Consider the following 27,325-nt stretch of genomic DNA (forward strand, 5'->3'; position numbering starts at 1 on the left):
TGACAATTTCTTTTTTTTGAGAGAGGGGGGGGAGTTAGAGTGGCCCTACCCACAATAAAAAAAAGCAAAAAAAAACAAAAAGCTTTTACTTCAGCCTTGCTCTCGAAAAGGCCAACAGGTGCAATAGCTACCCGTCAACGGCCACTCTAAACTGAATGTGCCTGCCCTCGTCAGATCGCAGCCGCTACGCAGTTTGAGGCCGGGCAAGTACCGGCATGGGAGACTGGCTGGGAATCCCTGGTTCCGTTGACATTTTTGACAATTTCGTTTTTTGGAGAGAGGGGGGGGAGTTAGAGTGGCCCTACCCACAATAAAAAAAAGCAAAAAAAAACAAAAAGCTTTTACTTCAGCCTTGCTCTCGAAAAGGCCAACAGGTGCAATAGCTACCCGTCAACGGCCACTCTAAACTGAATGTGCCTGCCCTCGTCAGATCGCAGCCGCTACGCAGTTTGAGGCCGGGCAAGTACCGGCATGGGAGACTGGCTGGGAATCCCTGGTTCCGTTGACATTTTTGACAATTTCTTTTTTTGGAGAGAGGGGGGGAGTTAGAGTGGCCCTACCCACATAAAAAAAAGCAAAAAAAAACAAAAAGCTTTTACTTCAGCCTTGCTCTCGAAAAGGCCAACAGGTGCAATAGCTACCCGTCAACGGCCACTCTAAACTGAATGTGCCTGCCCTCGTCAGATCGCAGCCGCTACGCAGTTTGAGGCCGGGCAAGTACCGGCATGGGAGACTGGCTGGGAATCCCTGGTTCCGTTGACATTTTTGACAATTTCTTTTTTTGGAGAGAGGGGGGGGAGTTAGAGTGGCCCTACCCACATTAAAAAAAAGCAAAAAAAAACAAAAAGCTTTTACTTCAGCCTTGCTCTCGAAAAAGGCCAACATGTGCAATAGCTACCCGTCAACGGCCACTCTAAACTGAATGTGCCTGCCCTCGTCAGATCGCAGCCGCTACGCAGTTTGAGGCCGGGCAAGTACCGGCATGGGAGACTGGCTGGGAATCCCTGGTTCCGTTGACATTTTTGACAATTTCTTTTTTTGGAGAGAGGGGGGGGAGTTAGAGTGGCCCTACCCACAATAAAAAAAAGCAAAAAAAAACAAAAAGCTTTTACTTCAGCCTTGCTCTCGAAAAGGCCAACAGGTGCAATAGCTACCCGTCAACGGCCACTCTAAACTGAATGTGCCTGCCCTCGTCAGATTGCAGCCGCTACGCAGTTTGAGGCCGGGCAAGTACCGGCATGGGAGACTGGCTGGAATCCCTGGTTCCGTTGACATTTTTGACAATTTCTTTTTTTGGAGAGAGGGGGGGGAGTTAGAGTGGCCCTACCCACAATAAAAAAAAGCAAAAAAAACAAAAAGCTTTTACTTCAGCCTTGCTCTCGAAAAGGCCAACAGGTGCAATAGCTACCCGTCAACGGCCACTCTAAACTGAATGTGCCTGCCCTCGTCAGATCGCAGCCGCTACGCAGTTTGAGGCCGGGCAAGTACCGGCATGGGAGACTGGCTGGGAATCCCTGGTTCCGTTGACATTTTTGACAATTTCTTTTTTTGGAGAGAGGGGGGGGAGTTAGAGTGGCCCTACCCACAATAAAAAAAAGCAAAAAAAAACAAAAAGCTTTTACTTCAGCCTTGCTCTCGAAAAGGCCAACAGGTGCAATAGCTACCCGTCAACGGCCACTCTAAACTGAATGTGCCTGCCCTCGTCAGATCGCAGCCGCTACGCAGTTTGAGGCCGGGCAAGTACCGGCATGGGAGACTGGCTGGGAATCCCTGGTTCCGTTGATATTCTTGACAATTTCTTTTTTTGGAGAGAGGGGGGGGAGTTAGAGTGGCCCTACCCACAATAAAAAAAAGCAAAAAAAAACAAAAAGCTTTTACTTCAGCCTTGCTCTCGAAAAGGCCAACAGGTGCAATAGCTACCCGTCAACGGCCACTCTAAACTGAATGTGCCTGCCCTCGTCAGATCGCAGCCGCTACGCAGTTTGAGGCGGGCAAGTACCGGCATGGGAGACTGGCTGGGAATCCCTGGTTCCGTTGACGTTTTTGACAATTTCTTTTTTTGGAGAGAGGGGGGGAGTTAGAGTGGCCCTACCCACAATAAAAAAAAGCAAAAAAAAACAAAAAGCTTTTACTTCAGCCTTGCTCTCGAAAAGGCCAACAGGTGCAATAGCTACCCGTCAACGGCCACTCTAAACTGAATGTGCCTGCCCTCGTCAGATCGCAGCCGCTACGCAGTTTGAGGCCGGGCAAGTACCGGCATGGGAGACTGGCTGGGAATCCCTGGTTCCGTTGACATTTTTGACAATTTCTTTTTTTGGAGAGAGGGGGGGGAGTTAGAGTGGCCCTACCCACAATAAAAAAAAGCAAAAAAAAAACAAAAAGCTTTTACTTCAGCCTTGCTCTCGAAAAGGCCAACAGGTGCAATAGCTACCCGTCAACGGCCACTCTAAACTGAATGTGCCTGCCCTCGTCAGATCGCAGCCGCTACGCAGTTTGAGGCCGGGCAAGTACCGGCATGGGAGACTGGCTGGGAATCCTGGTTCCGTTGACATTTTTGACAATTTCTTTTTTTGGAGAGAGGGGGGGGAGTTAGAGTGGCCCTACCCACAATAAAAAAAAGCAAAAAAAAAACAAAAAGCTTTTACTTCAGCCTTGCTCTCGAAAAGGCAACAGGTGCAATAGCTACCCGTCAACGGCCACTCTAAACTGAATGTGCCTGCCCTCGTCAGATCGCAGCCGCTACGCAGTTTGAGGCCGGGCAAGTACCGGCATGGGAGACTGGCTGGGAATCCCTGGTTCCGTTGACATTTTTGACAATTTCTTTTTTGGAGAGAGGGGGGGAGTTAGAGTGGCCCTACCCACAATAAAAAAAAGCAAAAAAAAAACAAAAAGCTTTTACTTCAGCCTTGCTCTCGAAAAGGCCAACAGGTTGCAATAGCTACCCGTCAACGGCCACTCTAAACTGAATGTGCCTGCCCTCGTCAGATCGCAGCCGCTACGCAGTTTGAGGCCGGGCAAGTACCGGCATGGGAGACTGGCTGGGAATCCCTGGTTCCGTTGACATTTTTGACAATTTCTTTTTTTGGAGAGAGGGGGGGGAGTTAGAGTGGCCCTACCCACAATAAAAAAAGCAAAAAAAAACAAAAAGCTTTTACTTCAGCCTTGCTCTCGAAAAGGCCAACAGGTGCAATAGCTACCCGTCAACGGCCACTCTAAACTGAATGTGCCTGCCCCTCGTCAGATCGCAGCCGCTACGCAGTTTGAGGCCGGGCAAGTACCGGCATGGGAGACTGGCTGGGATCCTGGTTCCGTTGACATTTTTGACAATTTCTTTTTTTGGAGAGAGGGGGGGGAGTTAGAGTGGCCCTACCCACAATAAAAAAAAGCAAAAAAAAACCAAAAAGCTTTTACTTCAGCCTTGCTCTCGAAAAGGCCAACAGGTGCAATAGCTACCCGTCAACGGCCACTCTAAACTGAATGTGCCTGCCCTCGTCAGATCGCAGCCGCTACGCAGTTTGAGGCCGGCAAGTACCGGCATGGGAGACTGGCTGGGAATCCCTGGTTCCGTTGACATTTTTGACAATTTCTTTTTTTGGAGAGAGGGGGGGGAGTTAGAGTGGCCCTACCCACAATAAAAAAAAGCAAAAAAAAACAAAAAGCTTTTACTTCAGCCTTGCTCTCGAAAAGGCCAACAGGTGCAATAGCTACCCGTCAACGGCCACTCTAAACTGAATGTGCCTGCCCTCGTCAGATCGCAGCCGCTACGCAGTTTGAGGCCGGGCAAGTACCGGCATGGGAGACTGGCTGGGAATCCCTGGTTCCGTTGACATTTTTGACAATTTCTTTTTTGGAGAGAGGGGGGGGAGTTAGAGTGGCCCTATCCACAATAAAAAAAGCAAAAAAAAAACAAAAAGCTTTTACTTCAGCCTTGCTCTCGAAAAGGCCAACAGGTGCAATAGCTACCCGTCAACGGCCACTCTAAACTGAATGTGCCTGCCCTCGTTAGATCGCAGCCGCTACGCAGTTTGAGGCCGGGCAAGTACCGGCATGGGAGACTGGCTGGGAATCCCTGGTTCCGTTGACATTTTTGACAATTTCTTTTTTTGGAGAGAGGGGGGGGAGTTAGAGTGGCCCTACCCACAATAAAAAAAAGCAAAAAAAACCAAAAAGCTTTTACTTCAGCCTTGCTCTCGAAAAGGCCAACAGGTGCAATAGCTACCCGTCAACGGCCACTCTAAACTGAATGTGCCTGCCCTCGTCAGATCGCAGCCGCTACGCAGTTTGAGGCCGGGCAAGTACCGGCATGGGAGACTGGCTGGGAATCCCTGGTTCCGTTGACATTTTTGACAATTTCTTTTTTTGGAGAGAGGGGGGGGAGTTAGAGTGGCCCTACCCACAATAAAAAAAAGCAAAAAAAAACAAAAAGCTTTTACTTCAGCCTTGCTCTCGAAAAGGCCAACAGGTGCAATAGCTACCCGTCAACGGCCACTCTAAACTGAATGTGCCTGCCCTCGTCAGATCGCAGCCGCTACGCAGTTTGAGGCCGGGCAAGTACCGGCATGGGAGACTGGCTGGGAATCCCTGGTTCCGTTGACATTTTTGACAATTTCTTTTTTTGGAGAGAGGGGGGGGAGTTAGAGTGGCCCTACCCACAATAAAAAAAAGCAAAAAAAAACAAAAAGCTTTTACTTCAGCCTTGCTCTCGAAAAGGCCAACAGGTGCAATAGCTACCCGTCAACGGCCACTCTAAACTGAATGTGCCTGCCCTCGTCAGATCGCAGCCGCTACGCAGTTTGAGGCCGGGCAAGTACCGGCATGGGAGACTGGCTGGGAATCCCTGGTTCCGTTGACATTTTTGACAATTTCTTTTTTTGGAGAGAGGGGGGGGAGTTAGAGTGGCCCTACCCACAATAAAAAAAAGCAAAAAAAAACTAAAAGCTTTTACTTCAGCCTTGCTCTCGAAAAGGCCAACAGGTGCAATAGCTACCCGTCAACGCCACTCTAAACTGAATGTGCCTGCCCTCGTCAGATCGCAGCCGCTACGCAGTTTGAGGCCGGGCAAGTACAGGCATGGGAGACTGGCTGGGAATCCCTGGTTCCGTTGACATTTTTGACAATTTCTTTTTTTGGAGAGAGGGGGGGGAGTTAGAGTGGCCCTACCCACAATAAAAAAAAGCAAAAAAAAACAAAAAGCTTTTACTTCAGCCTTGCTCTCGAAAAGGCCAACAGGTGCAATAGCTACCCGTCAACGGCCACTCTAAACTGAATGTGCCTGCCCTCGTCAGATCGCAGCCGCTACGCAGTTTGAGGCCGGGCAAGTACCGGCATGGGAGACTGGCTGGGAATCCCTGGTTCCGTTGACATTTTTGACAATTCCTTTTTTTGGAGAGAGGGGGGGGAGTTAGAGTGGCCCTACCCACAATAAAAAAAAGCAAAAAAAAACAAAAGCTTTTACTTCAGCCTTGCTCTCGAAAAGGCCAACAGGTGCAATAGCTACCCGTCAACGGCCAGCTCTAAACTGAATGTGCCTGCCCTCGTCAGATCGCAGCCGCTACGCAGTTTGAGGCCGGGCAAGTACCGGCATGGGAGACTGGCTGGGAATCCCTGGTTCCGTTGACATTTTTGACAATTTCTTTTTTTGGAGAGAGGGGGGGGGAGTTAGAGTGGCCCTACCCACAATAAAAAAAGCAAAAAAAAACAAAAAGCTTTTACTTCAGCCTTGCTCTCGAAAAGGCCAACAGGTGCAATAGCTACCCGTCAACGGCCACTCTAAACTGAATGTGCCTTCCCTCGTCAGATCGCAGCCGCTACGCAGTTTGAGGCCGGGCAAGTACCGGCATGGGAGACTGGCTGGGAATCCCTGGTTCCGTTGACATTTTTGACAATTTCTTTTTTGGAGAGAGAGGGGGGGAGTTAGAGTGGCCCTACCCACAATAAAAAAAAGCAAAAAAAAAACAAAAAGCTTTTACTTCAGCCTTGCTCTCGAAAAGGCCAACAGGTGCAATAGCTACCCGTCAACGGCCACTCTAAACTGAATGTGCCTGCCCTCGTCAGATCGCAGCCGCTACGCAGTTTGAGGCCGGGCAAGTACCGGCATGGGAGACTGGCTGGGAATCCCTGGTTCCGTTGACATTTTTGACAATTTCTTTTTTTGGAGAGAGGGGGGGGAGTTAGAGTGGCCCTACCCACAATAAAAAAAAGCAAAAAAAAACAAAAAGCTTTTACTTCAGCCTTGCTCTCGAAAAGGCCAACAGGTGCAATAGCTACCCGTCAACGGCCACTCTAAACTGAATGTGCCTGCCCTCGTCAGATCGCAGCCGCTACGCAGTTTGAGGCCGGGCAAGTACCGGCATGGGAGACTGGCTGGGAATCCCTGGTTCCGTTGACATTTTTGACAATTTCTTTTTTTGGAGAGAGGGGGGGGAGTTAGAGTGGCCCTACCCACAATAAAAAAAAGCAAAAAAAAACAAAAAGCTTTTACTTCAGCCTTGCTCTCGAAAAGGCCAACAGGTGCAATAGCTACCTGTCAACGGCCACTCTAAACTGAATGTGCCTGCCCTCGTCAGATCGCAGCCGCTACGCAGTTTGAGGCCGGGCAAGTACCGGCATGGGAGACTGGCTGGGAATCCCTGGTTCCGTTGACATTTTTGACAATTTCTTTTTTTGGAGAGAGGGGGGGGAGTTAGAGTGGCCCTACCCACAATAAAAAAAAGCAAAAAAAAACAAAAAGCTTTTACTTCAGCCTTGCTCTCGAAAAGGCCAACAGGTGCAATAGCTACCCGTCAACGGCCACGCTAAACTGAATGTGCCTGCCCTCGTCAGATCGCAGCCGCTACGCAGTTTGAGGCCGGGCAAGTACCGGCATGGGAGACTGGCTGGGAATCCCTGGTTCCGTTGACATTTTTGACAATTTCTTTTTTTGGAGAGAGGGGGGGGGAGTTAGAGCGGCCCTACCCACAATAAAAAAAAGCAAAAAAAAACAAAAAGCTTTTACTTCAGCCTTGCTCTCGAAAAGGCCAACAGGTGCAATAGCTACCCGTCAACGGCCACTCTAAACTGAATGTGCCTGCCCTCGTCAGATCGCAGCCGCTACGCAGTTTGAGGCCGGGCAAGTACCGGCATGGGAGACTGGCTGGGAATCCCTGGTTCCGTTGACATTTTTGACAATTTCTTTTTTTGGAGAGAGGGGGGGGAGTTAGAGTGGCCCTACCCACAATAAAAAAAGCAAAAAAAAAACCAAAAGCTTTTACTTCAGCCTTGCTCTCGAAAAGGCCAACAGGTGCAATAGCTACCCGTCAACGGCCACTCTAAACTGAATGTGCCTGCCCTCGTCAGATCGCAGCCGCTACGCAGTTTGAGGCCGGGCAAGTACCGGCATGGGAGACTGGCTGGGAATCCCTGGTTCCGTTGACATTTTTGACAATTTCTTTTTTTGGAGAGAGGGGGGGAGTTAGAGTGGCCCTACCCACAATAAAAAAGCAAAAAAAAACAAAAAGCTTTTACTTCAGCCTTGCTCTCGAAAAGGCCAACAGGTGCAATAGCTACCCGTCAACGGCCACTCTAAACAGAATGTGCCTTCCCTCGTCAGATCGCAGCCGCTACGCAGTTTGAGGCCGGGCAAGTACCGGCATGGGAGACTGGCTGGGAATCCCTGGTTCCGTTGACATTTTTGACAATTTCTTTTTTTGGAGAGAGGGGGGGGAGTTAGAGTGGCCCTACCCACAATAAAAAAAAGCAAAAAAAACAAAAAGCTTTTACTTCAGCCTTGCTCTCGAAAAGGCCAACAGGTGCAATAGCTACCCGTCAACGGCCACTCTAAACTGAATGTGCCTGCCCTCGTCAGATCGCAGCCGCTACGCAGTTTGAGGCCGGGCAAGTACCGGCATGGGAGACTGGCTGGGAATCCTTGGTTCCGTTGACATTTTTGACAATTTCTATTTTTGGAGAGAGGGGGGGGAGTTAGAGTGGCCCTACCCACAATAAAAAAAGCAAAAAAAACGAAAAGCTTTTACTTCAGCCTTGCTCTCGAAAAGGCCAACAGGTGCAATAGCTACCCGTCAACGGCCACTCTAAACTGAATGTGCCTGCCCTCGTCAGATCGCAGCCGCTACGCAGTTGGAGGCTGGGCAAGTACCGGCATGGGAGACTGGCTGGGAATCCCTGGTTCCGTTGACATTTTTGACAATTTCTTTTTTGGAGAGAGGGGGGGGAGTTAGAGTGGCCCTACCCACAATAAAAAAAAGCAAAAAAATACAAAAAGGTTTTACTTCAGCCTTGCTCTCGAAAAGGCCAACAGGTGCAATAGCTACCCGTCAACGGCCACTCTAAAGTGAATGTGCCTTCCCTCGTCAGATCGCAGCCGCTACGCAGTTTGAGGCCGGGCAAGTACCGGCATGGGAGACTGGCTGGGAATCCCTGGTTCCGTTGACATTTTTGACAATTTCTTTTTTTGGAGAGAGGGGGGGGAGTTAGAGTGGCCCTACCCACAATAAAAAAAAGCAAAAAAAACAAAAAGCTTTTACTTCAGCCTTGCTCTCGAAAAGGCCAACAGGTGCAATAGCTACCCGTCAACGGCCACTCTAAACTGAATGTGCCTGCCCTCGTCAGATCGCAGCGCTACGCAGTTTGAGGCCGGGCAAGTACCGGCATGGAGACTGGCTGGGAATCCCTGGTTCCGTTGACATTTTTGACAATTTCTTTTTTTGGAGAGAGGGGGGGGAGTTAGAGTGGCCCTACCCACAATAAAAAAAAGCAAAAAAAAACAAAAAGCTTTTACTTCAGCCTTGCTCTCGAAAAGGCCAACAGGTGCAATAGCTACCCGTCAACGGCCACTCTAAACTGAATGTGCCTGCCCTCGTCAGATCGCAGCCGCTACGCAGTTTGAGGCCGGACAAGTACCGGCATGGGAGACTGGCTGGGAATCCCTGGTTCCGTTGACATTTTTGACAATTTCTTTTTTTGGAGAGAGGGGGGGGAGTTAGAGTGGCCCTACCCACAATAAAAAAAAGCAAAAAAAAAACAAAAAGCTTTTACTTCAGCCTTGCTCTCGAAAAGGCCAACAGGTGCAATAGCTACCCGTCAACGGCCACTCTAAACTGAATGTGCCTGCCCTCGTCAGATCGCAGCCGCTACGCAGTTTGAGGCCGGGCAAGTACCGGCATGGGAGACTGGCTGGGAATCCCTGGTTCCGTTGACATTTTTGACAATTTCTTTTTTTGGAGAGAGGGGGGGGAGTTAGAGTGGCCCTACCCACAATAAAAAAAAGCAAAAAAAAAACAAAAAGCTTTTACTTCAGCCTTGCTCTCGAAAAGGCCAACAGGTGCAATAGCTACCCGTCAACGGCCACTCTAAACTGAATGTGCCTGCCCTCGTCAGATCGCAGCCGCTACGCAGTTTGAGGCCGGGCAAGTACCGGCATGGGAGACTGGCTGGGAATCCCTGGTTCCGTTGACATTTTTGACAATTTCTTTTTTTGGAGAGAGGGGGGGGAGTTAGAGTGGCCCTACCCACAATAAAAAAAGCAAAAAAAACAAAAAGCTTTTACTTCAGCCTTGCTCTCGAAAAGGCCAACAGGTGCAATAGCTACCCGTCAACGGCCACTCTAAACTGAATGTCCCTGCCCTCGTCAGATCGCAGCCGCTACGCAGTTTGAGGCCGGGCAAGTACCGGCATGGGAGACTGGCTGGGAATCCCTGGTTCCGTTGACATTTTTGACAATTTCTTTTTTTGGAGAGAGGGGGGGGAGTTAGAGTGGCCCTACCCACAATAAAAAAAAGCAAAAAAAAAACAAAAAGCTTTTACTTCAGCCTTGCTCTCGAAAAGGCCAACAGGTGCAATAGCTACCCGTCAACGGCCACTCTAAACTGAATGTGCCTGCCCTCGTCAGATCGCAGCCGCTACGCAGTTTGAGGCCGGGCAAGTACCGGCATGGGAGACTGGCTGGGAATCCCTGGTTCCGTTGACATTTTTGACAATTTCTTTTTTTGGAGAGAGGGGGGGGAGTTAGAGTGGCCCTACCCACAATAAAAAAAAGCAAAAAAAAACAAAAAGCTTTTACTTCAGCCTTGCTCTCGAAAAGGCCAACAGGTGCAAAAGCTACCCGTCAACGGCCACTCTAAACTGAATGTGCCTGCCCTCGTCAGATCGCAGCCGCTACGCAGTTTGAGGCCGGGCAAGTACCGGCATGGGAGACTGGCTGGGAATCCCTGGTTCCGTTGACATTTTTGACAATTCCTTTTTTTGGAGAGAGGGGGGAGTTAGAGTGGCCCTACCCACAATAAAAAAAAGCAAAAAAAAAACAAAAAGCTTTTACTTCAGCCTTGCTCTCGAAAAGGCCAACAGGTGCAATAGCTACCCGTTAACGGCCACTCTAAACTGAATGTGCCTGCCCTCGTCAGATCGCAGCCGCTACGCAGTTTGAGGCCAGGCAAGTACCGGCATGGGAGACTGGCTGGGAATCCCTGGTTCCGTTGACATTTTTGACAATTCTTTTTTTGGAGAGAGGGGGGGGGAGTTAGAGTGGCCCTACCCACAATAAAAAAAAGCAAAAAAAAAACAAAAAGCTTTTACTTCAGCCTTGCTCTCGAAAAGGCCAACAGGTGCAATAGCTACCCGTCAACGGCCACTCTAAACTGAATGTGCCTGCCCTCGTCAGATCGCAGCCGCTACGCAGTTTGAGGCCGGGCAAGTACCGGCATGGGAGACTGGCTGGGAATCCCTGGTTCCGTTGACATTTTTGACAATTTCTTTTTTTGGAGAGAGGGGGGGGAGTTAGAATGGCCCTACCCACAATAAAAAAAAGCAAAAAAAACAAAAAGCTTTTACTTCAGCCTTGCTCTCGAAAAGGCCAACAGGTGCAATAGCTACCCGTTAATGGCCACTCTAAACTGAATGTGCCTGCCCTCGTCAGATCGCAGCCGCTACGCAGTTTGAGGCCGGGCAAGTACCGGCATGGGAGACTGGCTGGGAATCCCTGGTTCCGTTGACATTTTTGACAATTTCTTTTTTTGGAGAGAGGGGGGGGAGTTAGAGTGGCCCTACCCACAATAAAAAAAAGCAAAAAAAAACAAAAAGCTTTTACTTCAGCCTTGCTCTCGAAAAGGCCAACAGGTGCAATAGCTACCCGTCAACGGACACTCTAAACTGAATGTGCCTGACCTCGTCAGATCGCAGCCGCTACGCAGTTTGAGGCCGGGCAAGTACCGGCATGGGAGACTGGCTGGGAATCCCTGGTTCCGTTGACATTTTTGACAATTTCTTTTTTTGGAGAGAGGGGGGGGGGAGTTAGAGTGGCCCTACCCACAATAAAAAAAAGCAAAAAAAAACAAAAAGCTTTTACTTCAGCCTTGCTCTCGAAAAGGCCAACAGGTGCAATAGTTACCCGTCAACGGCCACTCTAAACTGAATGTGCCTGCCCTCGTCAGATCGCAGCCGCTACGCAGTTTGAGGCCGGGCAAGTACCGGCATGGGAGACTGGCTGGGAATCCCTGGTTCCGTTGACATTTTTGACAATTTCTTTTTTTGGAGAGAGGGGGGGGAGTTAGAGTGGCCCTACCCACAATAAAAAAAAGCAAAAAAAAACAAAAAGCTTTTACTTCAGCCTTGCTCTCGAAAAGGCCAACAGGTGCAATAGCTACCCGTCAACGGCCACTCTAAACTGAATGTGCCTGCCCTCGTCAGATCGCAGCCGCTACGCAGTTTGAGGGCCGGGGCAAGTACCGGCATGGGAGACTGGCTGGGAATCCCTGGTTCTGTTGACATTTTTGACAATTTCTTTTTTTGGAGAGAGGGGGGGGAGTTAGAGTGGCCCTACCCACAATAAAAAAAAGCAAAAAAACCCAAAAAGCTTTTACTTCAGCCTTGCTCTCAAAAAGGCCAACAGGTGCAATAGCTACCCGTCAACGGCCACTCTAAACTGAATGTGCCTGCCCTCGTCAGATCGCAGCCGCTACGCAGTTTGAGGCCGGGCAAGTACCGGCATGGGAGACTGGCTGGGAATCCCTGGTTCCCTTGACATTTTTGACAATTTCTTTTTTTGGAGAGAGGGGGGGGAGAGTTAGAGTGGCCCTACCCACAATAAAAAAAAGCAAAAAAAACCAAAAAGCTTTTACTTCAGCCTTGCTCTCGAAAAGGCCAACAGGTGCAATAGCTACCCGTCAACGGCTACTCTAAACTGAATGTCCCTGCCCTCGTCAGATCGCAGCCGCTACGCAGTTTGAGGCCGGGCAAGTACCGGCATGGGAGACTGGCTGGGAATCCCTGGTTCCGTTGACATTTTTGACAATTTCTTTTTTTGGAGAGAGGGGGGGGAGTTAGAGTGGCCCTACCCACAATAAAAAAAAGCAAAAAAAAACAAAAAGCTTTTACTTCAGCCTTGCTCTCGAAAAGGCCAACAGGTGCAATAGCTACCCGTCAACGGCCACTCTAAACTGAATGTGCCTGCCCTCGTCAGATCGCAGCCGCTACGCAGTTTGAGGCCGGCCAAGTACCGGCATGGAGACTGGCTGGGAATCCCTGGTTCCGTTGACATTTTTGACAATTTCTTTTTTTGGAGAGAGGGGGGGGAGTTAGAGTGGCCCTACCCACAATAAAAAAAAGCAAAAAAAAAACAAAAAGCTTTTACTTCAGCCTTGCTCTCGAAAAGGCCAACAGGTGCAATAGCTACCCGTCAACGGCCACTCTAAACTGAATGTGCCTGCCCTCGTCAGATCGCAGCCGCTACGCAGTTTGAGGCCGGGCAAGTACCGGCATGGGAGACTGGCTGGGAATCCCTGGTTCCGTTGACATTTTTGACAATTTCTTTTTTTGGAGAGAGGGGGGGGAGTTAGAGTGGCCCTACCCACAATAAAAAAAAGCAAAAAAAACCAAAAAGCTTTTACTTCAGCCTTGCTCTCGAAAAGGCCAACAGGTGCAATAGCTACCCGTCAACGGCCACTCTAAACTGAATGTGCCTGCCCTCGTCAGATCGCAGCCGCTACGCAGTTGAGGCCGGGCAAGTACCGGCATGGGAGACTGGCTGGGAATCCCTGGTTCCGTTGACATTTTTGACAATTTCTTTTTTTGGAGAGGGGGGGGGAGTTAGAGTGGCCCTACCCACAATAAAAAAAAGCAAAAAAAACCAAAAAGCTTTTACTTCAGCCTTGCTCTCAAAAAGGCCAACAGGTGCAATAGCTACCCGTCAACGGCCACTCTAAACTGAATGTGCCTGCCCTCGTCAGATCGCAGCCGCTACGCAGTTTGAGGCCGGGCAAGTACCGGCATGGGAGACTGGCTGGGAATCCCTGGTTCCGTTGACATTTTTGACAATTTCTTTTTTTGGAGAGAGGGGGGGGAGTTAGAGTGGCCCTACCCACAATAAAAAAAAGCAAAAAAAACCAAAAAGCTTTTACTTCAGCCTTGCTCTCGAAAAGGCCAACAGGTGCAATAGCTACCCGTCAACGGTCACTCTAAACTGAATGTGCCTGCCCTCGTCAGATCGCAGCCGCTACGCAGTTTGAGGCCGGGCAAGTACCGGCATGGGAGACTGGCTGGGAATCCCTGGTTCCGTTGACATTTTTGACAATTTCTTTTTTTGGAGAGAGGGGGGGGAGTTAGAGTGGCCCTACCCACAATAAAAAAAGCAAAAAAAAACAAAAAGCTTTTACTTCAGCCTTGCTCTCGAAAAGGCCAACAGGTGCAATAGCTACCCGTCAACGGCCACTCTAAACTGAATGTGCCTGCCCTCGTCAGATCGCAGCCGCTACGCAGTTTGAGGCCGGGCAAGTACCGGCATGGGAGACTGGCTGGGAATCCCTGGTTCCGTTGACATTTTTGACAATTTCTTTTTTTGGAGAGAGGGGGGGGAGTTAGAGTGGCCCTAGTCACAATAAAAAAAAGCAAAAAAAAACAAAAAGCTTTTACTTCAGCCTTGCTCTCGAAAAGGCCAACAGGTGCAATAGCTACCCGTCAACGGCCACTCTAAACTGAATGTGCCTGCCCTCGTCAGATCGCAGCCGCTACGCAGTTTGAGGCCGGGCAAGTACCGGCATGGGAGACTAGCTGGGAATCCCTGGTTCTGTTGACATTTTTGACAATTTCTTTTTTTGGAGAGAGGGGGGGGAGTTAGAGTGGCCCTACCCACAATAAAAAAAAGCAAAAAAAAACAAAAAGCTTTTACTTCAGCCTTACTCTCGAAAAGGCCAACAGGTGCAATAGCTACCCGTCAACGGCCACTCTAAACTGAATGTTCCTGCCCTCGTCAGATCGCAGCCGCTACGCAGTTTGAGGCCGGGCAAGTACCGGCATGGGAGACTGGCTGGGAATCCCTGGTTCCGTTGACATTTTTGACAATTTCTTTTTTTGGAGAGAGGGGGGGAGTTAGAGTGGCCCTACCCACAATAAAAAAAGCAAAAAAAAACAAAAAGCTTTTACTTCAGCCTTGCTCTCGAAAAGGCCAACAGGTGCAATAGCTACCCGTCAACGGCCACTCTAAACTGAATGTGCCTGCCCTCGTCAGATCGCAGCCGCTACGCAGTTTGAGGCCGGGCAAGTACCGGCATGGGAGACTGGCTGGGAATCCCTGGTTCCATTGACATTTTTGACAATTTCTTTTTTTGGAGAGAGGGGGGGGGAGTTAGAGTGGCCCTACCCACAATAAAAAAAGCAAAAAAAAACAAAAAGCTTTTACTTCAGCCTTGCTCTCGAAAAGGCCAACAGGTGCAATAGCTACCCGTCAACGGCCACTCTAAACAGAATGTGCCTGCCCTCGTCAGATCGCAGCCGCTACGCAGTTTGAGGCCGGGCAAGTACCGGCATGGGTGACTGGCTGGGAATCCCTGGTTCCGTTGACATTTTTGACAATTTCTTTTTTTGGAGAGAGGGGGGGGAGTTAGAGTGGCCCTACCCACAATAAAAAAAAGCAAAAAAAAACAAAAAGCTTTTACTTCAGCCTTGCTCTCGAAAAGGCCAACAGGTGCAATAGCTACCCGTCAATGGCCACTCTAAACTGAATGTGCCTGCCCTCGTCAGATCGCAGCCGCTATGCAGTTTGAGGCCGGGCAAGTACCGGCATGGGAGACTGGCAGGGAATCCCTGGTTCCGTTGACATTTTTGACAATTTCTTTTTTTGGAGAGAGGGGGGGGAGTTAGAGTGGCCCTACCCACAATAAAAAAAAGCAAAAAAAAACAAAAAGCTTTTACTTCAGCCTTGCTCTCGAAAAGGCCAACAGGTGCAATAGCTACCCGTCAACGGCCACTCTAAACTGAATGTGCCTGCCATCGTCAGATCGCAGCCGCTACGCAGTTTGAGGCCGGGCAAGTACCGGCATGGGAGACTGGCTGGGAATCCCTGGTTCCGTTGACATTTTTGACAATTTCTTTTTTTGGAGAGAGGGGGGGAGTTAGAGTGGCCCTACCCACAATAAAAAAAAGCAAAAAAAAACAAAAAGCTTTTACTTCAGCCTTGCTCTCGAAAAGGCCAACAGGTGCAATAGCTACCCGTCAACGGCAACTCTAAACTGAATGTGCCTGCCCTCGTCAGATCGCAGCCGCTACGCAGTTTGAGGCCGGGCAAGTACCGGCATGGGAGACTGGCTGGGAATCCCTGGTTCCGTTGACATTTTTGACAATTTCTTTTTTTGGAGAGAGGGGGGGGAGTTAGAGTGGCCCTACCCACAATAAAAAAAAGCAAAAAAAAACAAAAAGCTTTTACTTCAGCCTTGCTCTCGAAAAGGCCAACAGGTGCAATAGCTACCCGTCAACGGCCACTCTAAACTGAATGTGCCTGCCCTCGTCAGATCGCAGCCGCTACGCAGTTTGAGGCCGGGCAAGTACCGGCATGGGAGACTGGCTGGGAATCCCTGGTTCCGTTGACATTTTTGACAATTTCTTTTTTTGGAGAGAGGGGGGGGGGTTAGAGTGGCCCTACCCACAATAAAAAAAAGCAAAAAAAACCAAAAAGCTTTTACTTCAGCCTTGCTCTCGAAAAGGCCAACAGGTGCAATAGCTACCCGTCAATGGCCACTCTAAACTGAATGTGCCTGCCCTCGTCAGATCGCAGCCGCTACGCAGTTTGAGGCCGGGCAAGTACCGGCATGGGAGACTGGCTGGGAATCCCTGGTTCCGTTGACATTTTTGACAATTTCTTTTTTTGGAGAGAGGGGGGGGAGTTAGAGTGGCCCTACCCACAATAAAAAAAAGCAAAAAAAAACAAAAAGCTTTTACTTCAGCCTTGCTCTCGAAAAGGCAAACAGGTGCAATAGCTACCCGTCAACGGCCACTCTAAACTGAATGTACCTGCCCTCGTCAGATCGCAGCCGCTACGCAGTTTGAGGCTGGGCAAGTATCGGCATGGGAGACTGGCTGGGAATCCCTGGTTCCGTTGACATTTTTGACAATTTCTTTTTTTGGAGAGAGGGGGGGGAGTTAGAGTGGCCCTACCCACAATAAAAAAAGCAAAAAAAAACAAAAAGCTTTTACTTCAGCCTTGCTCTCGAAAAGGCCAACAGGTGCAATAGCTACCCGTCAACGGCCACTCTAAACTGAATGTGCCTGCCCTCGTCAGATCGCAGCCGCTACGCAGTTTGAGGCCGGGCAAGTACCGGCATGGGAGACTGGCTTGGAATCCCTGGTTCCGTTGACATTTTTGACAATTTCTTTTTTTGGAGAGAGGGGGGGGAGTTAGAGTGGCCCTACCCACAATAAAAAAAAGCAAAAAAAAACAAAAAGCTTTTACTTCAGCCTTGCTCTCGAAAAGGCCAACAGGTGCAATAGCTACCCGTCAACGGCCACTCTAAACTGAATGTGCCTGCCCTCGTCAGATCGCAGCCGCTACTCAGTTTCAGGCCGGGCAAGTACCGGCATGGGAGACTGGCTGGGAATCCCTGGTTCCGTTGACATTTTTGACAATTTCTTTTTTTGGAGAGAGGGGGGGGAGTTAGAGTGGCCCTACCCACAATAAAAAAAAGCAAAAAAAAACAAAAAGCTTTTACTTCAGCCTTGCTCTCGAAAAGGCCAACAGGTGCAATAGCTACCCGTCAACGGCCACTCTAAACTGAATGTGCCTGCCCTCGTCAGATCGCAGCCGCTACGCAGTTTGAGGCCGGGCAAGTACCGGCATGGGAGACTGGCTGGGAATCCCTGGTTCCGTTGACATTTTTGACAATTTCTTTTTTTGGAGAGAGGGGGGGGAGTTAGAGTGGCCCTACCCACAATAAAAAAAAGCAAAAAAAACCAAAAAGCTTTTACTTCAGCCTTGCTCTCGAAAAGGCCAACAGGTGCAATAGCTACCCGTCAACGGCCACTCTAAACTGAATGTGCCTGCCCTCGTCAGATCGCAGCCGCTACGCAGTTTGAGGCCGGGCAAGTACCGGCATGGGAGACTGGCTGGGAATCCCTGGTTCCGTTGACATTTTTGACAATTTCTTTTTTTGGAGAGAGGGGGGGGGAGTTAGAGTGACCCTACCCACAATAAAAAAAGCAAAAAAAACCAAAAAGCTTTTACTTCAGCCTTGCTCTCGAAAAGGCCAACAGGTGCAATAGCTACCCGTCAACGGCCACTCTAAACTGAATGTGCCTGCCCTCGTCAGATCGCAGCCGCTACGCAGTTTGAGGCCGGGCAAATACCGGCATGGGAGACTGGCTGGGAATCCCTGGTTCCGTTGACATTTTTGACAATTTCTTTTTTTGGAGAGAGGGGGGGGAGTTAGAGTGGCCCTACCCACAATAAAAAAAAGCAAAAAAAAACAAAAAGCTTTTACTTCAGCCTTGCTCTCGAAAAGGCCAACAGGTGCAATAGCTACCCGTCAACGGCCACTCTAAACTGAATGTGCCTGCCCTCGTCAGATCGCAGCCGCTACGCAGTTTGAGGCCGGGCAAGTACCGGCATGGGAGACTGGCTGGGAATCCCTGGTTCCGTTGACATTTTTGACAATTTCTTTTTTTGGAGAGAGGGGGGGGAGTTAGAGTGGCCCTACCCACAATAAAAAAAAGCAAAAAAAAACAAAAAGCTTTTACTTCAGCCTTGCTCTCGAAAAGGCCAACAGGTGCAATAGCTACCCGTCAACGGCCACTCTAAACTGAATGTGCCTGCCCTCGTCAGATCGCAGCCGCTACGCAGTTTGAGGCCGGGCAAGTACCGGCATGGGAGACTGGCTGGGAATCCCTGGTTCCGTTGACATTTTTGACAATTTCTTTTTTTGGAGAGAGGGGGGGAGTTAGAGTGGCCCTACCCACAATAAAAAAAAGCAAAAAAAAACAAAAAGCTTTTACTTCAGCCTTGCTCTCGAAAAGGCCAACAGGTGCAATAGCTACCCGTCAACGGCCACTCTAAACTGAATGTGCCTGCCCTCGTCAGATCGCAGCCGCTACGCAGTTTGAGGCCGGGCAAGTACCGGCATGGGAGACTGGCTGGGAATCCCTGGTTCCGTTGACATTTTTGACAATTTCTTTTTTTGGAGAGAGGGGGGGGGAGTTAGAGTGGCCCTACCCACAATAAAAAAAAGCAAAAAAAAACAAAAAGCTTTTACTTCAGCCTTGCTCTCGAAAAGGCCAAAAGGTGCAATAGCTACCCGTCAACGGCCACTCTAATCTGAATGTGCCTGCCCTCGTCAGATCGCAGCCGCTACGCAGTTTGAGGCCGGGCAAGTACCGGTATGGGAGACTGGCTGGGAATCCCTGGTTCCGTTGACATTTTTGACAATTTCTTTTTTTGGAGAGAGGGGGGGGAGTTAGAGTGGCCCTACCCACAATAAAAAAAAGCAAAAAAAACCAAAAAGCTTTTACTTCAGCCTTGCTCTCGAAAAGGCCAACAGGTGCAATAGCTACCCGTCAACGGCCACTCTAAACTGAATGTGCCTGCCCTCGTCAGATCGCAGCCGCTACGCAGTTTGAGGCCGGGCAAGTACCGGCATGGGAGACTGGCTGTGAATCCCTGGTTCCGTTGACATTTTTGACAATTTCCTTTTTTGGAGAGAGGGGGGGGGGAGTTAGAGTGGCCCTACCCACAATAAAAAAAGCAAAAAAAAACAAAAAGCTTTTACTTCAGCCTTGCTCTCGAAAAGGCCAACAGGTGCAATAGCTACCCGTCTACGGCCACTCTAAACTGAATGTGCCTGCCCTCGTCAGATCGCAGCCGCTACGCAGTTTGAGGCCGGGCAAGTACCGGCATGGGAGACTGGCTGGGAATCCCTGGTTCCGTTGACATTTTTGACAATTTCTTTTTTTGGAGAGAGGGGGGGGAGTTAGAGTGGCCCTACCCACAATAAAAAAAGCAAAAAAAAACAAAAAGCTTTTACTTCAGCCTTGCTCTCGAAAAGGCCAACAGGTGCAATAGCTACCCGTCAACGGCCACTCTAAACTGAATGTGCCTGCCCTCGTCAGATCGCAGCCGCTACGCAGTTGGAGGCCGGGCAAGTACCGGCATGGGAGACTGGCTGGGAATCCCTGGTTCCGTTGACATTTTTGACAATTTCTTTTTTTGGAGAGAGGGGGGGGAGTTAGAGTGGCCCTACCCACAATAAAAAAAGCAAAAAAAAACAAAAAGCTTTTACTTCAGCCTTGCTCTCGAAAAGGCCAACAGGTGCAATAGCTACCCGTCAACGGCCACTCTAAACTGAATGTGCCTGCCCTCGTCAGATCGCAGCCGCTACGCAGTTTGAGGCCGGGCAAGTACCAGCATGGGAGACTGGCTGGGAATCCCTGGTTCCGTTGACATTTTTGACAATTTCTTTTTTTGGAGAGAGGGGGGGGGAGTTAGAGTGGCCCTACCCACAATAAAAAAAAGCAAAAAAAAACAAAAAGCTTTTACTTCAGCCTTGCTCTCGAAAAGGCCAACAGGTGCAATAGCTACCCGTCAACGGCCACTCTAAACTGAATGTGCCTGCCCTCGTCAGATCGCAGCCGCTACGCAGTTTGAGGCCGGGCAAGTACCGGCATGGGAGACTGGCTGGGAATCCCTGGTTCCGTTGACATTTTTGACAATTTCTTTTTTTGGAGAGAGGGGGGGGAGTTAGAGTGGCCCTACCCACAATAAAAAAAAGCAAAAAAAAACAAAAAGCTTTTACTTCAGCCTTGCTCTCGAAAAGGCCAACAGGTGCAATAGCTACCCGTCAACGGCCACTCTAAACTGAATGTGCCTGCCCTCGTCAGATCGCAGCCGCTACGCAGTTTGAGGCCGGGCAAGTACCGGCATGGGAGACTGGCTGGGAATCCCTGGTTCCGTTGACATTTTTGACAATTTCTTTTTTTGGAGAGAGGGGGGGGGAGTTAGAGTGGCCCTACCCACAATAAAAAAAAGCAAAAAAAAACAAAAAGCTTTTACTTCAGCCTTGCTCTCGAAAAGGCCAACAGGTGCAATAGCTACCCGTCAACGGCCACTCTAAACTGAATGTGCCTGCCCTCGTCAGATCGCAGCCGCTACGCAGTTTGAGGCCGGGCAAGTACCGGCATGGGAGACTGGCTGGGAATCCCTGGTTCCGTTGACATTTTTGACAATTTCTTTTTTTGGAGAGCGGGGGGGGGAGTTAGAGTGGCCCTACCCACAATAAAAAAAAGCAAAAAAAACCAAAAAGCTATTACTTCAGCCTTGCTCTCGAAAAGGCCAACAGGTGCAATAGCTACCCGTCAACAGCCACTCTAAACTGAATGTGCCTGCCCTCGTCAGATCGCAGCCGCTACGCAGTTTGAGGCCGGGCAAGTACCGGCATGGGAGACTGGCTGGGAATCCCTGGTTCCGTTGACATTTTTGACAATTTCTTTTTTTGGAGAGAGGGGGGGGAGTTAGAGTGGCCCTACCCACAATAAAAAAAAGCAAAAAAAAACAAAAAGCTTTTACTTCAGCCTTGCTCTCGAAAAGGCCAACAGGTGCAATAGCTACCCGTCAACGGCCACTCTAAACTGAATGTGCCTGCCCTCGTCAGATCGCAGCCGCTACGCAGTTTGAGGCCGGGCAAGTACCGGCATGGGAGACTGGCTGGGAATCCCTGGTTCCGTTGACATTTTTGACAATTTCTTTTTTTGGAGAGAGGGGGGGGAGTTAGAGTGGCCCTACCCACAATAAAAAAAAGCAAAAAAAAACCAAAAAGCTTTTACTTCAGCCTTGCTCTCGAAAAGGCCAACAGGTGCAATAGCTACCCGTCAACGGCCACTCTAAACTGAATGTGCCTGCCCTCGTCAGATCGCAGCCGCTACGCAGTTTGAGGCCGGGCAAGTACCGGCATGGGAGACTGGCTGGGAATCCCTGGTTCCGTTGACATTTTTGACAATTTCTTTTTTTGGAGAGAGGGGGGGGAGTTAGAGTGGCCCTACCCACAATAAAAAAAAGCAAAAAAAAACAAAAAGCTTTTACTTCAGCCTTGCTCTCGAAAAGGACAACAGGTGCAATAGCTACCCGTCAACGGCCACTCTAAACTGAATGTGCCTGCCCTCGTCAGATCGCAGCCGCTACGCAGTTTGAGGCCGGGCAAGTACCGGCATGGGAGACTGGCTGGGAATCCCTGGTTCCGTTGACATTTTTGACAATTTCTTTTTTTGGAGAGAGGGGGGGGAGTTAGAGTGGCCCTACCCACAATAAAAAAAGCAAAAAAAACCAAAAAGCTTTTACTTCAGCCTTGCTCTCGAAAAGGCCAACAGGTGCAATAGCTACCCGTCAACGGCCACTCTAAACTGAATGTGCCTGCCTTCGTCAGATCGCAGCCGCTACGCAGTTTGAGGCCGGGCAAGTACCGGCATGGGAGACTGGCTGGGAATCCCTGGTTCCGTTGACATTTTTGACAATTTCTTTTTTTGGAGAGAGGGGGGGGAGTTAGAGTGGCCCTACCCACAATAAAAAAAAGCAAAAAAAAACAAAAAGCTTTTACTTCAGCCTTGCTCTCGAAAAGGCCAACAGGTGCAATAGCTACCCGTCAACGGCCACTCTAAACTGAATGTGCCTGCTCTCGTCAGATCGCAGCCGCTACGCAGTTTGAGGCCGGGCAAGTACCGGCATGGGAGACTGGCTGGGAATCCCTGGTTCCGTTGACATTTTTGACAATTTCTTTTTTTGGAGAGAGGGGGGGGGAGTTAGAGTGGCCCTACCCACAATAAAAAAAAGCAAAAAAAAACAAAAAGCTTTTACTTCAGCCTTGCTCTCGAAAAGGCCAACAGGTGCAATAGCTACCCGTCAACGGCCACTCTAAACTGAATGTGCCTGCCCTCGTCAGATCGCAGCCGCTACGCAGTTTGAGGCCGGGCAAGTACCGGCATGGGAGACTGGCTGGGAATCCCTGGTTCCGTTGACATTTTTGACAATTTCTTTTTTTGGAGAGAGGGGGGGGAGTTAGAGTGGCCCTACCCACAATAAAAAAAAGCAAAAAACAACAAAAAGCTTTTACTTCAGCCTTGCTCTCGAAAAGGCCAACAGGTGCAATAGCTACCCGTCAACGGCCACTCTAAACTGAATGTGCCTGCCCTCGTCAGATCGCAGCCGCTACGCAGTTTGAGGCCGGGCAAGTACCGGCATGGGAGACTGGCTGGGAATCCCTGGTTCCGTTGACATTTTTGACAATTTCTTTTTTTGGAGAGAGGGGGGGGAGTTAGAGTGGCCCTACCCACAATAAAAAAAAGCAAAAAAAAACAAAAAGCTTTTACTTCAGCCTTGCTCTCGAAAAGGCCAACAGGTGCAATAGCTACCCGTCAACGGCCACTCTAAACTGAATGTGCCTGCCCTCGTCAGATCGCAGCCGCTACGCAGTTTGAGGCCGGGCAAGTACCGGCATGGGAGACTGGCTGGGAATCCCTGGTTCCGTTGACATTTTTGACAATTTCTTTTTTGGAGAGAGGGGGGGGTGTTAGAGTGGCCCTACCCACAATAAAAAAAAGCAAAAAAAACCAAAAAGCTTTTACTTCAGCCTTGCTCTCGAAAAGGCCAACAGGTGCAATAGCTACCCGTCAACGGCCACTCTAAACTGAATGTGCCTGCCCTCGTCAGATCGCAGCCGCTACGCAGTTTGAGGCCGGGCAAGTACCGGCATGGGAGACTGGCTGGGAATCCCTGGTTCCGTTGACATTTTTGACAATTTCTTTTTTTGGAGAGAGGGGGGGGAGTTAGAGTGGCCCTACCCACAATAAAAAAAAGCAAAAAAAAACAAAAAGCTTTTACTTCAGCCTTGCTCTCGAAAAGGCCAACAGGTGCAATAGCTACCCGTCAACGGCCACTCCAAACTGAATGTGCCTGCCCTCGTCAGATCGCAGCCGCTACGCAGTTTGAGGCCGGGCAAGTACCGGCATGGGAGACTGGCTGGGAATCCCTGGTTCCGTTGACATTTTTGACAATTTCTTTTTTTGGAGAGAGGGGGGGGAGTTAGAGTGGCCCTACCCACAATAAAAAAAAGCAAAAAAAAACAAAAAGCTTTTACTTCAGCCTTGCTCTCGAAAAGGCCAACAGGTGCAATAGCTACCCGTCAACGGCCACTCTAAACTGAATGTGCCTGCCCTCGTCAGATCGCAGCCGCTACGCAGTTTGAGGCCGGGCAAGTACCGGCATGGGAGACTGGCTGGGAATCCCTGGTTCCGTTGACATTTTTGACAATTTCTTTTTTTGGAGAGAGGGGGGGGGAGTTAGAGTGGCCCTACCCACAATAAAAAAAAGCAAAAAAAACCAAAAAGCTTTTACTTCAGCCTTGCTCTCGAAAAGGCCAACAGGTGCAATAGCTACCCGTCAACGGCCACTCTAAACTGAATGTGCCTGCCCTCGTCAGATCGCAGCCGCTACGCAGTTTGAGGCCGGGCAAGTACCGGCATGGGAGACTGGCTGGGAATCCCTGGTTCCGTTGACATTTTTGACAATTTCTTTTTTTGGAGAGAGGGGGGGGGAGTTAGAGTGGCCCTACCCACAATAAAAAAAAGCAAAAAAAAACAAAAAGCTTTTACTTCAGCCTTGCTCTCGAAAAGGCCAACAGGTGCAATAGCTACCCGTCAACGGCCACTCTAAACTGAATGTGCCTGCCCTCGTCAGATCGCAGCCGCTACGCAGTTTGAGGCCGGGCAAGTACCGGCATGGGAGACTGGCTGGGAATCCCTGGTTCCGTTGACATTTTTGACAATTTCTTTTTTTGGAGAGAGGGGGGGGTGTTAGAGTGGCCCTACCCACAATAAAAAAAAGCAAAAAAAACCAAAAAGCTTTTACTTCAGCCTTGCTCTCGAAAAGGCCAACAGGTGCAATAGCTACCCGTCAACGGCCACTCTAAACTGAATGTGCCTGCCCTCGTCAGATCGCAGCCGCTACGCAGTTTGAGGGCCGGGCAAGTACCGGCATGGGAGACTGGCTGGGAATCCCTGGTTCCGTTGACATTTTTGACAATTTCTTTTTTTGGAGAGAGGGGGGGGAGTTAGAGTGGCCCTACCCACAATAAAAAAAAGCAAAAAAAAACAAAAAGCTTTTACTTCAGCCTTGCTCTCGAAAAGGCCAACAGGTGCAATAGCTACCCGTCAACGGCCACTCTAAACTGAATGTGCCTGCCCTCGTCAGATCGCAGCCGCTACGCAGTTTGAGGCCGGGCAAGTACCGGCATGGGAGACTGGCTGGGAATCCCTGGTTCCGTTGACATTTTTGACAATTTCTTTTTTTGGAGAGAGGGGGGGGAGTTAGAGTGGCCCTACCCACAATAAAAAAAAGCAAAAGAAAACAAAAAGCTTTTACTTCAGCCTTGCTCTCGAAAAGGCCAACAGGTGCAATAGCTACCCGTCAACGGCCACTCTAAACTGAATGTGCCTGCCCTCGTCAGATCGCAGCCGCTACGCAGTTTGAGGCCGGGCAAGTACCGGCATGGGAGACTGGCTGGGAATCCCTGGTTCCGTTGACATTTTTGACAATTTCTTTTTTTGGAGAGAGGGGGGGGAGTTAGAGTGGCCCTACCCACAATAAAAAAAAGCAAAAAAAAACAAAAAGCTTTTACTTCAGCCTTGCTCTCGAAAAGGCCAACAGGTGCAATAGCTACCCGTCAACGGCCACTCTAAACTGAATGTGCCTGCCCTCGTCAGATCGCAGCCGCTACGCAGTTTGAGGCCGGGCAAGTACCGGCATGGGAGACTGGCTGGGAATCCCTGGTTCCGTTGACATTTTTGACAATTTCTTTTTTGGAGAGAGGGGGGGGGAGTTAGAGTGGCCCTACCCACAATAAAAAAAAGCAAAAAAAACCAAAAAGCTTTTACTTCAGCCTTGCTCTCGAAAAGGCCAACAGGTGCAATAGCTACCCGTCAACGGCCACTCTAAACTGAATGTGCCTGCCCTCGTCAGATCGCAGCCGCTACGCAGTTTGAGGCCGGGCAAGTACCGGCATGGGAGACTGGCTGGGAATCCCTGGTTCCGTTGACATTTTTGACAATTTCTTTTTTTGGAGAGAGGGGGGGGAGTTAGAGTGGCCCTACCCACAATAAAAAAAAGCAAAAGAAAACAAAAAGCTTTTACTTCAGCCTTGCTCTCGAAAAGGCCAACAGGTGCAATAGCTACCCGTCAACGGCCACTCTAAACTGAATGTGCCTGCCCTCGTCAGATCGCAGCCGCTACGCAGTTTGAGGCCGGGCAAGTACCGGCATGGGAGACTGGCTGGGAATCCCTGGTTCCGTTGACATTTTTGACAATTTCTTTTTTTGGAGAGAGGGGGGGGAGTTAGAGTGGCCCTACCCACAATAAAAAAAAGCAAAAGAAAACAAAAAGCTTTTACTTCAGCCTTGCTCTCGAAAAGGCCAACAGGTGCAATAGCTACCCGTCAACGGCCACTCTAAACTGAATGTGCCTGCCCTCGTCAGATCGCAGCCGCTACGCAGTTTGAGGCCGGGCAAGTACCGGCATGGGAGACTGGCTGGGAATCTCTGGTTCCGTTGACATTTTTGACAATTTCTTTTTTTGGAGAGAGGGGGGGGGAGTTAGAGTGGCCCTACCCACAATAAAAAAAAGCAAAAAAAAACAAAAAGCTTTTACTTCAGCCTTGCTCTCGAAAAGGCCAACAGGTGCAATAGCTACCCGTCAACGGCCACTCTAAACTGAATGTGCCTGCCCTCGTCAGATCGCAGCCGCTACGCAGTTTGAGGCCGGGCAAGTACCGGCATGGGAGACTGGCTGGGAATCCCTGGTTCCGTTGACATTTTTGACAATTTCTTTTTTTGGAGAGAGGGGGGGGAGTTAGAGTGGCCCTACCCACAATAAAAAAAAGCAAAAAAAAACAAAAAGCTTTTACTTCAGCCTTGCTCTCGAAAAGGCCAACAGGTGCAATAGCTACCCGTCAACGGCCACTCTAAACTGAATGTGCCTGCCCTCGTCAGATCGCAGCCGCTACGCAGTTTGAGGCCGGGCAAGTACCGGCATGGGAGACTGGCTGGGAATCCCTGGTTCCGTTGACATTTTTGACAATTTCTTTTTTTGGAGAGAGGGGGGGGAGTTAGAGTGGCCCTACCCACAATAAAAAAAAGCAAAAAAAACCAAAAAGCTTTTACTTCAGCCTTGCTCTCGAAAAGGCCAACAGGTGCAATAGCTACCCGTCAACGGCCACTCTAAACTGAATGTGCCTGCCTTCGTCAGATCGCAGCCGCTACGCAGTTTGAGGCCGGGCAAGTACCGGCATGGGAGACTGGCTGGGAATCCCTGGTTCCGTTGACATTTTTGACAATTTCTTTTTTTGGAGAGAGGGGGGGGGAGTTAGAGTGGCCCTACCCACAATAAAAAAAAGCAAAAAAAAACAAAAAGCTTTTACTTCAGCCTTGCTCTCGAAAAGGCCAACAGGTGCAATAGCTACCCGTCAATGGCCACTCTAAACTGAATGTGCCTGCCCTCGTCAGATCGCAGCCGCTACGCAGTTTGAGGCCGGGCAAGTACCGGCATGGGGAGACTGGCTGGGAATCCCTGGTTCCGTTGACATTTTTGACAATTTCTTTTTTTTGGAGAGAGGGGGGGGGAGTTAGAGTGGCCCTACCCACAATAAAAAAAAGCAAAAAAAAACAAAAAGCTTTTACTTCAGCCTTGCTCTCGAAAAGGCCAACAGGTGCAATAGCTACCCGTCAACGGCCACTCTAAACTGAATGTGCCTGCCCTCGTCAGATCGCAGCCGCTACGCAGTTTGAGGCCGGGCAAGTACCGGCATGGGAGACTGGCTGGGAATCCCTGGTTCCGTTGACATTTTTGACAATTTCTTTTTTTGGAGAGAGGGGGGGGGGAGTTAGAGTGGCCCCTACCCACAATAAAAAAAAGCAAAAAACAACAAAAAGCTTTTACTTCAGCCTTGCTCTCGAAAAGGCCAACAGGTGCAATAGCTACCCGTCAACGGCCACTCTAAACTGAATGTGCCTGCCCTCGTCAGATCGCAGCCGCTACGCAGTT

The 27,325-nt window shown here is 49.6% G+C and overlaps 4 pseudogenes; all 4 read left to right on the forward strand.

Annotated features, from left to right (window-relative positions):
- Positions 1 to 6,781: 6,781 nt before the first annotated feature.
- On the forward strand, positions 6,782 to 6,900 carry LOC142258234 (5S ribosomal RNA; annotated as a pseudogene).
- Positions 6,901 to 13,432: 6,532 nt separating this feature from the next.
- Positions 13,433 to 13,551, forward strand: LOC142258196 (5S ribosomal RNA; annotated as a pseudogene).
- Positions 13,552 to 19,570: 6,019 nt separating this feature from the next.
- Positions 19,571 to 19,689, forward strand: LOC142258208 (5S ribosomal RNA; annotated as a pseudogene).
- A 2,188-nt stretch (positions 19,690 to 21,877) lies between these two features.
- LOC142258165 (5S ribosomal RNA) lies at positions 21,878 to 21,996 on the forward strand (annotated as a pseudogene).
- Positions 21,997 to 27,325: the final 5,329 nt, after the last annotated feature.

Source organism: Anomaloglossus baeobatrachus, chromosome 1 (assembly GCF_048569485.1).
Source record: "Anomaloglossus baeobatrachus isolate aAnoBae1 chromosome 1, aAnoBae1.hap1, whole genome shotgun sequence".
In the NCBI taxonomy this organism is placed as follows: Eukaryota; Metazoa; Chordata; class Amphibia; order Anura; family Aromobatidae; genus Anomaloglossus; species Anomaloglossus baeobatrachus.